Raw genomic sequence first — 13,089 nt, forward strand, 5'->3', positions numbered from 1 at the left:
GGACCCCGCGGCTCAGGGCCAGCTTCCCCGGCCACACTGGGCTGGTGACACGCAGGCGCCGGAATCGAAGCCACGCTGGGTCTTCCCAGCCTGGTCCCCGGCCCAGGGAGTGCCGGCGCCGCCGAGCGCTTCACCGTGTGCGGGGCTTCCCACAATGCACCGCGCCGGCAGTGGCGGCGACCGCGGCGGCGCTCTAGCCGCGGCATGTCTGCGTCTCTACTGCTCTGGGAGGAGGAAGAGAAGGAGGAAGAGGAGGAGGAGGAGGGGGAGGAAGAGGAGAAAGGCGCAGGGGTGGGAGCTGTTGCCGAAGCTGCCACAGCAAAAGTTCTCCCCCCTCCCCCCTTCCCCTCCTCTTAAGGCCCCTAGAAAGGTTGAAGCTGCCGCCGTCTGCAATCGGTGACCGCGCGACTCGGCACCCGCCCGCGGTAAAGCGCTCGGCCTGGCAGGCCCGGGCCCGGGGGAGGGAGGGGGAGGGGGCGGCGCGCGGGGGGAGCGCGCGGCGGTAACGGCCTGACCCGGGGGGAGCGGGCCGTGGCGAGGCCGAGGGTGGCCAGGGGACCGGCCGAGGCCGAGGGAAACGCAGGAGCTGGCTGGGGGACGGGAGGAAGCAGGGCGCGGATGGTGGGTTGGGGGGTTGAGAAAGGATAATGACGGGGGTGGCTGAAGCGAGAAGGCGGCCTCCGAGGCCTGAGGGGGGTGTCAGAGGTAGGGAAGGAGGTGGGATGGTTGCACAGGGTGGCCAGAGGGTGCTGGGTGTGGGTGTGAAAAGCTTAGGAAGACACCAGGTCTCTGATCACCGTGCCTGGTGCAGTGCTTTATGCACCGCAGGCCTCAGTCACTGTTGCTGCCTGAATGTGTTCTTTGGGAGAAGGGAAGGGCAGGGGTTGGAGAAAAGAGAATCCTTGCAGGAAACGTAGTGGGAGCGTGCACTAGGAGAGAGGCCGGAGGGAAAGATGCCGGGTAGGTGGAGGAATGCAGGGGGTGGCTGTGGAGGAGTCTTGAGGATTCTGGGGGGGTGTTCATTGTGCAGATACATTAGGTATTTCGTTGTGGAAAGAACTGAAGCGTTTCTAAGGAAAGAAAAGAAGGGATATAAGGAGTTTCCCTGAAAAGAAAGGGTAGGTTTGAAGCAAGAGGGAGTGCTAAATACTGGAGAATATGAAGAGAATGCATGATAGAATAGACAGATGTAGCAGAATTAGTTAAGTGTTGGCCCAAGGACTAAAGAGTTATTCCAGATGGGCCAGGATGGCCTAGTTCCGAACCTGTTTGGGCTCTTCTGTAGATGACATCCGGTAAGTGCGGGTACCGGCAGTGGTTGGGGTCACTGAGAATTAGACCTTAGTCTGTCGTTTGGTCTGAGACATTTTAGACCTGCACCAGTGAATATGAGAATCTCTGAAGCAGACCTTAAGAAAATGCCTGGCCTACAGGGATTCTCTAGGCCATGGAGTTTAGATTTTAGCAATTTTGAAATATTATCACTTACCAGAGGCTGGGTGAACTCTATGCTGGCAGATGCTGGAATGGAAATTACTTGACTTGGCGGTTTTCTTCTTCACTGCCCAGCTTATCTGGTCCAAGAGAACTGTTGCCATATTATGCAGCTTGGGTTGCAGTACACAGGGTTATAATTAATGGTGGGGAGAATTCATGCTTGGTGGCCCTTCTTTGGAGACTCGATTTGTAGCTCACGTTAGTCTAACTGACTGGATTGGTTCCATAACCCTGGGGCTGGTGGGAGATCTTTTGCCATTCACTGTTCCTGAATGGATACTCTCACTGAGGCATGGTGGTATTGAAGAAAATGCATCAGCCTGCAAAGTGTGGGCCTGCAGAATGGAGGATTAGGATATCTGTTTTGGCCTTAAGTTGCAAGGAGGTCAGGACTGGTTGTTTTGAGGTCTAGGAGAACCTGAAGAGACTGGATGATTCTAGAGCCAGGTTGGAGGGAGTACTAGCATTTCCCTATCAGGAAATGTACCCAGGCTGTTGGATTTGCTGAGCTCACACCGGACTGGATTTTGAAGAGGGAACTCTGGGCTAGAACCATACCCTTAAAATGTATCTGAAAATTAGTCACCTTTTATATTATTAAGAAAGACTATATACACATTATGTTGTTATATGTTAATTAAACTGAAGAGAGGGTAGTATGAAAAACCCTTTTATGGATATAGAGGGTGGAGGGATTAAATGCGAAGACAGAAATTTGGGGGAGGGATGGGAAAATTCAGTCATTCATTCTTTCAGCAAATAACTCTAAAGGAGAATAATTTAGCATTTGAGTAGATAAGGGCTTTTATTAAAATTTTTCTTATAGAAATAATCCAGGATTATTTTTAAAAGATCTGGAAAACTTTCCATGTCAGTACATTTGGAGTTATTTGTTCTTTTTAAGGGCTTCAATATATTACATAGTAACATGTACCCATTTTTATTGTCATCATAGTATGAGAAAGTCTGTTTTCCTTCCCCTCTTTGGCACTGTATATTATCAGTTCTTTTAATTTTTGTAAGTTTAATGGATTTAAATAAAGTATATCATTATTTTTCTCTCCTTTAAATTATATGAAATTATACATGTACATAATTTAAAAAATTGTCCTGAGGGAGCTTATAATGAAAAGCAATAACCCCTGTCTCACCTGTCCATTGCAGTCCCACTTTCCAGAGACTACTTTTAATCATTACTTTTTATAGTTCTTATCATGCTTTTCTCTAGGTCTCCAAGTAATATGCATGTACTCTTATTTCTTGATTGATCAAAATGATGTTAAAAAAGGAGTCAAGAGACTTCTTACTATGAGTGGAAAGGATTTGTGTCGCTGTCATTATACCTTTTCTCCTTTTCAAACTTTGATAGTTATTATTTTAGCTTTTTAATTGATATCTTTATATCTTTAATATTCTTAAAGAAAAACATTTAAAATTAGACTGGAAAAACTGGGTGAGATGATTAAGGGAAGTTTGGTGGATGGACCTTTAGGAAAGACTAGGTTGTAGGAAATAGCATCTTTGCAGCATAAGTGTTGCTGGTTAGAGATGAGGAGGAGTTGCTTGGCAGTGATAGTTGTTCATCTTGGAAGTAGTTACCAGGTCAACTGTGCAGAATTCTTTGACAGTCTTCAGGAGAGTTTTAGTGTGGGGAATCTGGGAATGGATTAAAATGATCCTTGATTGTTCTTTCCAGGCTTCTGTGGCAGTTCTTATGTTTAGGAAGGAATGGATTGGTGTGAATATGTGTTTCTTCTTTGTGGAGGAGAGAGGGAGGGATGGGGAAATTTGATAAGAGGGAGAGGAGGATGAGGGACAGGGTATGATGGAGATGGTGATAATTTTGTGGGAGGCTGAAGAAAAGGTAAAGAATTCTGAGGACATTTGGATATAGTTGACTGTGAAGGAGATTTTTACAGTGGTGAGACAGATTTGTGGCATTCTTTAAGGAAATTAGCATATTTAAGTCACTAGTAAGTTGGGAATATGGTGGAAAAGAGCATGCTGCTCATGTATTATGATAGATTCATAAAATACTGGTTTTTGAAATTTAGTATGAGGTACAACGTCCCTGAGTCAGGGTGACAGATATTGGGCGTATAGAAAGAAAGATGTTGCTCCTCTTTTCAAGAGTCTTGTTTAAGTAACCCCACCTCTTGAGAATCTTCCTTACTTTGAATAAGAATAGCACTCATATGTTGATTATATAGTGCTAAATCTTATATTAGTTTATGGGAATTATTTCTCTTTGTTTTGCAAATGGTAGCTAGATTGTAACCTGCTCTAGATCTGAGACTTTCTTTAATCTCTGGGGAAACTCACAACAGCTTGTTTCTTTCAATTAATTAATTAATTAATTAATTAATTTTTGGCTGTGTTGGGTCTTCGTTGCTGCGTGTGGGCTTTCTGTAGTTGTGGCAAGCGGGGGCTACTCTTCCTTGCGGTGCTCAGGCTCTCTCATTGTGATGGCTCCTCTTGTTGCAGAGCGTGGGCTCTAGGCTAATGGGCTTCAGTAGTTGTGGCACACGGGCTCAGTAGTTGTGGCGCATGGGCTTAGTTGCTCTGTGGCATGTGGGATCTTCCTGGACCAGGGATCGAACCCGTGTCCCCTGCATTGGCAGGCGGATTCTTAACCACTGCACCACCAGGGAAGTCCCAGCTTGATTCTTTAAAAAAATTTTTTTTTTTAATTAATTTATTTTATTTATTTATTTTTGGCTGCGTTGGGTCTTCGTTGCTGTGCGCGGGCTTTCTCTAGTTGTGGTGAGCGGGGGCTACTCTTTTGTTGCGGTGCGCGGGCTTCTCATTGTGGTGGCTTCTCTTGTTGTGGAGCACGGGGTCTAGGCACCACGGGCTTCAGTAGTTGTGGCGCGTGGGCTCAGTAGTTGTGGCTCGCGGGCTCTAGAGCGCAGGCTCAGTAGTTGTGACGCATGGGCTTAGTTGCTCCGCGGCATGTGGGATCTTCCCGGCCCAGGGCTCGAACCTGTGTCCCCTGCATTGGCAGGCAGATTCTTAACCACTGCGCCACCAGGGAAGCCCCCCAGCTTGATTCTTAAGTGCTTAGTAAGTACTTATTGAATGTTTGATAGAAAGTAGTGTTCACCGTTACTGATGGTGGTGGGACTGTGTGGAATTGCTGAGCACTATGGAGGTATTGCAGACAAAATTGTGTGTGTATGTATTTGAGAGAGTGAAGGACAAAGGGATATCTGACTGGGGAAGGCCTTTAGATATAAGGGAAGGCAGAATGGATTAAAATGGGACTGGAACAATCCTGCAGAAACACCTAATGGGTGGGACCAAAGGTTCTCTTCTAATCTGAGGCTAGTTTAATCTGAGTAAATCTGGTCTGGAGCTGGGGGCTGGTTTAATTTGGATTTTCTTACCTTAGGCCTAAATGACTGTTTAGAGATCTTTAGCTGTTTTAAGAATCTGTCTGATTTAATTCGTTTTTAGGATAATAAAAAAGTGTTAGGTGAAGTTTCTTCCCTCAAGGAATTTATGGTATTTTTATTCTTTTAGGGGGAGAAAGACATTTGTGAAGTAATTCTATAACAGTGTAAGATTTCAGAAAATTGATTTTTTCCTCTTTTTTCCCACAGTTCCCTGGCTCTCCCACAGTCTGCGTTTTCCCCACAATCCTCCATTCTTTCCTAAAATTCCCTGTCCCTTCCACTATTCTTTTTCCTCCCAGAATCTCCATCTCTCTTACAGTTCCACATGTATCCCCAAATTCCCTTTCTTGCCACTCTATCACAATTACCCCTTCTTTCACAAAATTACCCCTTCTTTTACAAAATTACCCATTCTTTCTCCAAATTCCCTATTATATTCCACAGTTCTTTCCCTCCCACAATTGTTTCTCTCCCACAATCCTCCATTCTCTCCCACAATCCTCAGTTCTTTCAGAAAATTGATTTTTTAAAACAAGTATCAAAAGTATACAGTACCTCCAGATGAGGATTTTTGTATTTTGGTAGTCACTTTCAGTACTAGTGTTCAAAACATTTTTAGAACACCTTTTCTGATTTATCGTCTAGCACATTATATACAGTTTACTTATATATTGAGTACCTATTGTGTGCTCTTGAGGGGAGGGAGTCTATAAAGGTGAGTAAAACATGGTCCCTATTCTCTAGGAGTTCATAATCCCTCTAGGATGGCACAGTTACAAATAATACAAGGCATAATGTTATTCTGAATGGTCTCATTGGGGACAAATCTTTTTAGTTTGAAAGATTTGATTTTTAGAAATGTTGAAGATCTGTCAGTATCAAGTAGTGTGAATAAAAGATAGTTTTGGTTTAAATTTAGTTAGTCATAGAAATGGGGATGATTTTCTTGATTGACTTATTAACTAACTTTGGAAAGTACTCCCAAAGAGGAATTTGGAAATATTTTGAACAGTGGCAATAGCTTCACATGTAATTAGTTAGGTACTAGATGAATTTTGGTTAAATGCATCAGATGGTTGGATAGATGGAGTGAATAAATAAGTAAGTGGTAGCCTCCCAAGGTAACTGTTTTAAAGAGGACCACACTGATTTTAATACGTAAATAAATTCTGGCTCTGTTTGTTAACCGTTCATTACTGTGAACAAGGTAGTTTATGATTAAGTTCCCACATGAGTTTTACAGACAGTAAGTGCTGTAGGAGTTCAGAGAATGGAGAAATGAGCATTGGCTAAGGTTTGGGGAAAGGATTTAAGTGTACCGTACTTTAGCTGGATATTTGAAAGGATTTCTTAGGGATCTCAGGACAGGAACTAAATTGCTCCAAATTTCTCTTGCAGCCCTAGAATGAACCTAGAGTCTGGATCTATTTTTGTCTGAAGGCTTTCTGCCTGTTTCATTTTAGCTACTCCTACTGGTTGGTTCCTTTTCAAATTCACCTTTGCTGGGTAGATTTTGAGCCCCCTGAAACAACTGGTGGGGGGGGTGCTCTATTTCCATCTATGTCTAGTATAACTTGTAGTTTTTCCTTTTTTGAGCCTGTACCCCACAAATGACTTGGTCTCTGTGAGTGAAGAGTATGAGTCAACTCGGCTCTGTTTCCTGCATGCTTTTCTCAAAGTTGCTTTCTGAATTACAGAATAGAATAGACAAGAGAATTGAGGACATGTGTCCAGTAGACACGTGCTTGTTGAATAAATGAATGAATGAGAAAGTATCTGAGGTAATTTATCTAAATTATCTATATGTTTTGTTTCAATTTATTTATTCATAACCTGCCTTTTTCTACAAAGGGTTTAATGGGGCTGACAAAAATATGTATACCATAGATGAATTGAAATAATTGAAGTCTAGATGAAGAGAAAATGAAAGAAATATCTGTTTAAAGAATATAAGACCTATCATTATGGATGTTAGAGAACTAAGAATAAAGTGGAAGATAAGCATTGGAGAAGGAAAGGTGTTATTTGATGGAAAGTATGATTCTGAAAGAAGAAAAAGGTTATTGATATATGACAGGTTACGGTTAGAGGAAAGCAAGGGAAGATTGAAGGTAGAGGATTATTGGAAATGGCTAATTGTGGGAGGAAGATGGTAAGACTGTTTGAAGGATGAGAGTTTCAGAAGTTTGGAATGTAGTGGAAATTATTTATGATGTTGATTTATAACTGAGGTTTCAGAAAATAATGGGATGAGTTTTTTTAGTCAGCAGGTAATGCACATTTGTTATGTGCAAAAGCACTGTTAGATGCAATCAGGGATACATCCTTTGGGATTTAGATTCTAATAGAGGGGCTGGACTTGAGCACAAATAACTACACTGTGATCACAAATGTATTATGAGAAAAAATAATGTTACTTAAGTTAAAAGGTGGGAAAAAACATTTGATTAGGGGAAAACCTGGGACTGCATTTAGTAGCATGGAAGTGGCATTTTAGCTAGTCTTTGAAGGGATGGACAGGATTCTGACTGGCAGAAATTATTAGAAAGAGCATTCCAACCCAAGGGATTAGCAAAAGCAAAAGCATGGAGGTGAGAAGCCAAGGAGATGTGAGGAATAGTGAGTTGGTTTTAATTTTTTTACTATGATCCACAGTAAGGAAAACATGTCGTATCTTCACCTAACATAGGCATGTATGAATGAATGTTTGTGTATATGTATAAAACAAAAGGTTTCAATAACAATAACTGTCCTTACCATGTTGGATGCACTCTATGTTTTCTATTATTGTTTGGCTAAAAAGAAAAAAAGAAAAGATGGCTGTCACTCATTAAACTGATTTCATGATGAACTAAATAATTGATCATAACCTGTAGTTTGGAACACAGAGTTCATGAATAGGGCATACTTTGATATAAGGTAGGAAGGCTCAGTTGGGGTTGGGTTGAAAATGGATGGCCTTGAAAGCTAAGCTAAGTAGTTTGTATTTGATGTAACATAGTGTTGTGCTTGGTAAGCAAACAAGCTGGGTTTTAGTTTTGTCCCTTCTACTGTTTACCTCCACTATGATTATGGAGAGAATTACTTCCTTCCTGAACCTCAGTTTTCTCATCAGGAAATTGATAATCATTATACCTTCTGGCAAGGGTTGCTGTGAGGATTAAAATATGTTAGTCTAGGATTTAAAGCATGCATAGAGCTACTGAACTTTTTTTGAGTAGAGAATTGAACCAAGGACTGTGTATTAGATACCTTAATCTGACAGTAGCTATACCATACAGGATAGATTGCGGGCAGTGTGGTGGTAGAGTATGATTGCAGGTGAGAAGCCCAGTTAGGAGGCTACAGGAGAAACTAAGAAGGGCTTGAATTAGTTTGATAGCAGGAGGATTAGAAATGAGGGGGTGGGATGTGACTGGACGGAGAGAGGAGGGGAAGATGACTAGAAAATTAGAGTTGGGGAAAGAGTCAAAAGGCAGCAGCTGAAATTGGGTTACATCTTTGGGTAGTTTGGTAGGGTACATTAGAATAGATAGTTACAGTTTCTTGCATGTAGTAGGTCCTCAGTTGTTTGCTGAATGATTAAATATGTAAGGTGAGGAATGCATAGTGAGTGAAGACAGCGATAGATAGGTTTGAGAAGGAGGGTTTAGATTGGAGGGTGCTGGGCTTCCCTGGTGGCGCAGTGGTTGAGAATCTGCCTGCCAATGCAGGGGACACGGGTTCGAGCCCTGGTCTGGGAAGATCCCACATGCCGCGGAGCAACTGGGCCCGTGAGCCACAACTACTGAGCCTGCGCGTCTGGAGCCTGTGTCCCGCAACAAGAGAGGCCGCGATAGTGAGAGGCCCGCGCACCACGATGAAGAGTGGCCCCCGCTTGCCACAACTAGAGAAAGCCCTCGCCCAGAAACGAAGACCCAACACAGCCAAAAATAAATAAATAAATTAATTAATTTAAAAAAAAAAAGAAAAAAAAAGATTGGAGGGTGCTTTTGATGGTCTGCCAGGATTTATTAATTCAGGAAATATTTTTGTATACTTACTGTGTGCAAGGTTCTGTTGCAGGCAGGTAGACAGTATGAAGGATACACATTTATATACGACATAAACATGTTCATATTCTTCAGGAGCTTATCCAGGGACAAAAATGTGTACACACCTGTCTGACAGAAGTACTATGGCAGGTTCAACTTTGTGGACGAATTGGTATGTAGCTTAGAGCTTAAAGGATAAATAGGATTATAGTAGGCATGATGATGAGAGTTGGCATTCCAAGAGGAAGGAGTGATATGAGTGACAGTGAGAAAAATTCTGGATATGCTGAGGGGTTGGTGGTCTACGTTAGCTGGAATTTAGAGTTCATGTTGATGAATGGAGGAGAAAATAAAGTTGTAAAGTAGACATCTAAAAATCCAGACCAAACTGGTTTTTAAAAATTTGTTGAGAAATAACTTATACAGAATGCTCTCCAAGGGGGGAAAGTGGAGGGGGTGGGGTGGTGGTGGTGGTGGGATGAATTGGGAGATTGGGATTGACATATATACACTAATATGTATAAAACAGATAACTAATAAGAACCTGCTGTATAAAAAAAACAATAAAGATTCAAAAAAAAAAAGAATGCTCAAATCTTAAGAGTACAGGTTAATTTTTTCTTTTAGGTTTACATTGATGTAATCACCACCCAGTTCAATACAAAGAACATTCCCAACATCCCAGAAGGTTTCCTCATGTGTCCCCTCCAAGGTGATGTCTCCTTCAACCAAAAGTAACTACTATTCTGACCTCTGTCACACAGAGTAGTTTTGTACGTTTTTGAATTTCATATTAGTGGAATCATACTTCTGTGTCTGGTTTCCTGTGCTTACCATATGTCTGTGAAATTCATCCATGATATGTGCAGCAGTAGTTCATTCTTTTTCATTGCTCTGTGGGGTTCATTATGTGAATATACCACAATGTATTTATCCATTCCATGATTGTTGGAAAATTGAGTAGTTCCTACTTTTTGGAAATATAAAGAGTTTTAACTTGACTCAGTTTGTAGTGGAGAGCCACTGATGATTTCTGAGTGGGTTTAAGAATACTAATCTGGTGACCTGTTTTGTTTGTTTCTCTGTTTTTTGCAATGAGGAGAACCTAGTAACGAGAAGATTATGACAGAAGTGTGAAGTATTGAGAATCTAAGTTGGGATAGTGGTAGTGGGAATAAAAGGAAAGGGATTGATGTAAGAAATATTTCAAAGAAAGAATTGAAGGATTTGATGGCATATGGGCTTTTGGGAAACAGTGAAGAAAAAGAGAAAAAGAAAAGTTAAGGGAAACTCCAGGACATTTAGTTTGGGTGACTGTGAGAATGGTGGTGCCATTAAAAGAAATTATTGGATCCATTGGCAGAACCATTTTGGTGGGGAAGAATGGCTACTTTGGTTTTAAGACACATTGACCAGTATGTGAGGCACCAGTGGAAGTATCTAAGGAGAGTTATCTAGCTAGAGTTAAAAATTTTGGCTTCAGCTGAGGAAAGAGTTCCAGTGGAGATTTGGGAACGTGTACATAGAGTCGGTAATTGAAGCTACTAATTCTGGGTTTGGTAGGGCGCTGATGGCTGTAAAATTATCTGGATTAATGATTGAGGTGTTAATTGAAGCAGTAATTGAAGAATTTAGTTTAAAAGCAATAATTATGTATTCTAATTTCTCAGGAATAAATTAGATTGTAGCAGAAGGTGATGGTTTAAAAATTATTTTGGGGAGCTGTGGGGGAAGATACCCATATGAGGATAGAAAATGTAGAAACAGTGGTAAGGGATGAAACCCTGAGGGGGAGAGGATTGGAGATAGCTCCAGGACAGAACTTGGGAAAAATACCCACTCTTTGGGCTAAGAAGAGGACTAGAAGTCACTGGAGACAGAAGAAGCAACTACAGAGACCAGAGTAGAATCATGTGTTACAGTGATGTAAATCAAAGGAGGTAGTTCAAGTGTCATTGCCAAAGAGAGGATAAGAACTTGGGTGGTGGGTCATAGGATTTGGTCATGGAATTGTTTTTTGGTCTTCAAGAGAGCAATTTGGAGACCAGAGTGCATAGGGTTAAAGGGCTAAGTGGGTTGGGAGAATATGGAAGCATCGGCTATAGGAACTGTATTAAGTTTATTTTAGGAAGGAGGAACAACTCTTTTTCCAAAACTGAAGGCAAGAAGCAACAGATGGATGAAAAGATACAGCATTTTAGAAGCTATAAAGGAGATTTGATTACAGGTGGAGAAGTTGTGATCTGAGGGAATTTTATGGAAGAGATCGAGTATTTGATGAGATTAAGAACTTAAATGTGAAACTGATTTGGATTAGTCAATGAGATGGAGAGTTGTATTTAGAATAAGTCAGTTGTAGAAGATTTCATAGGTTTCTGGTGGCGCTTAACACCTAGTGTGTGGGTGTGGAAAAAACAGATGGTGAAGATTCTCTCTCTTTGGGGAGATGCATGGTGAATGTAAATGGGAGGTCATGATATTCCGGAGAGGGCAGTATTAAAATGGCTGATGGACAAATTTAAACTGTGTAGGGAGATAAGTGAAGCCAGAAGGAGGTGAAGAGCAGGTGTAGACCTAGAAAATAAAGTAGTTGTGGTTAAAAAAATAAATAAAAGATCTCTGAAGTTACAATCCTAGTGGTACAGCACTTCCAATTGATGATCTGTTTTCAGTATATATGTGTGGGTGGCTGAAGTGCAGATGAAGGTTTTAGGAGTTGAGGAAGGTCAGCGTGCAGTTCTTCAGCACCTCAGTCACTGAGGATAATGACTGAATATGGGACAAAGTAGAATTGAAGTCTTTGGGGAAGGAAGGTGGGAAGGATTCTGGAACCTGGTAGATGTTGCAGATGGAATGGTTTAAGTGAGTAATGGGAACTGCAAAGAGATTTTTTTAGTGATAGAAGAGCAGCGGGAGTGGCCTTGTGGAACAAGAAGAAGCAGTTGGTGCTTTTATCAAGCTGAAGGAGTAGGAGAATGGATAGCTAAGTCCTGAGAAGCAGGTTGTTGAGGAAAAGCCAAGCTTGAGATAAGATGAGGAGGTATCCAGACAAGAGGTGATAGTGATTGAATTGTTGTTGTGGCATGGTGATGGAGATAAAAAGATGGATTTGTTACATTCACCAGTTCTTTAAATTTTTTATAAATAAATTATACTTGCAAAATCATTTCCATTCATGTGTAGTATACCGAGATAAATTCAACTGAGAGATATTCGTGGATTAGAAATGAGACAATGAAAGAAAAAAAATGGTGAGGTGGAGGTGTACTAATATGAAAGGCAAAAGACTTGGGGCAGTTTGTTGACAGTAGAACATGGATAAGCTGATAGGAGCTAGTAAATGGATAGAAATGAATGAGGAGGTTGGAGTTGCCCTGAATAGGAATAAGAGTAAGCCGAAGAGGACAGTGAGTAGCTTGTAACAGAGAAAATATGGAGAAAACATAATGCTACCTAGGAAACAATGCCAGGACCCTATTCCATCTCTGTGCATGTAAGGACAATCCTTGCTATCCTTGACGTTATTATAAAGGTGATAGTATGTCATGCATAACTTTTTAAAAAAATAACATGAATGATAGAAACATTGAGATCTTTGATCTCTACTTGAGTGCCTCAAAACCACATCAAACTTTGTTTGCAAAAATTGTGTGGTGATAACTTGTATATGTAAAGAGGTTCAGGTAAAAAGTGGAAAGAATGGGGTGGATGGTAAAAGGAGGTGTCCTAAGGGATCTAAAATGGCTTCTGTAGTTTTTTTTCTTTTTTCTTTTGGCTATGACTTTTATCTCATATATTTCTTAGTGTTCTTAGGAGGGTGGCCTGCTCTGTTTTTTCATTTCATTTATTATCTGTATAGGTATACGGTTCTAAATATGCTTTCTTATTTCTAGTTATTTATCGTTTATTGAACATTTCTAAAGGAGCTGTCATGCCAATTCCAAAACCAAAAGAGAGCTAAAACTGAAACATTGCTTCTTTTTTTGTTTTGTTTTATTTTATTCTTTTTAATTAATTAATTTAGTTTTGGCTGCGTTGGGTCTTCGTCGCTGCGTGCGGGCTTTCTCTAGTTGCAGCGAGCAGGGGCTACTCTTCGTTGTGGTGCGCGGGCTTCTCTTTGCGGTGGCTTCTCTTGTTGCAGAGCACGGGCTCTAGGTGCGTGG

At 41.3% G+C, this 13,089-nt stretch overlaps 1 protein-coding gene across 6 annotated transcripts in view; it reads left to right on the forward strand.

Moving 5' to 3' along the window:
• Positions 1-238: 238 nt before the first annotated feature.
• Positions 239-13,089, forward strand: part of ZNF148 (zinc finger protein 148) — a 126,596-nt gene continuing 113,745 nt past the window's right edge. For 4 of the 6 annotated variants that reach the window (XM_059920922.1, XM_059920930.1, XM_059920928.1 and 1 more), the window contains exon 1: positions 239-425. The gene's annotated coding sequence lies outside the window, so the exon portion shown is untranslated. Of the gene's footprint in view, positions 426-1,239; positions 1,296-9,621; positions 9,639-13,089 lie in introns of those variants that run through there. The other 2 variants (XM_059920926.1, XM_059920927.1) reach the window with 2 other exon arrangements.

Source organism: Balaenoptera ricei, chromosome 4, assembly GCF_028023285.1.
Source record: "Balaenoptera ricei isolate mBalRic1 chromosome 4, mBalRic1.hap2, whole genome shotgun sequence".
In the NCBI taxonomy this organism is placed as follows: domain Eukaryota; kingdom Metazoa; phylum Chordata; class Mammalia; order Artiodactyla; family Balaenopteridae; genus Balaenoptera; species Balaenoptera ricei.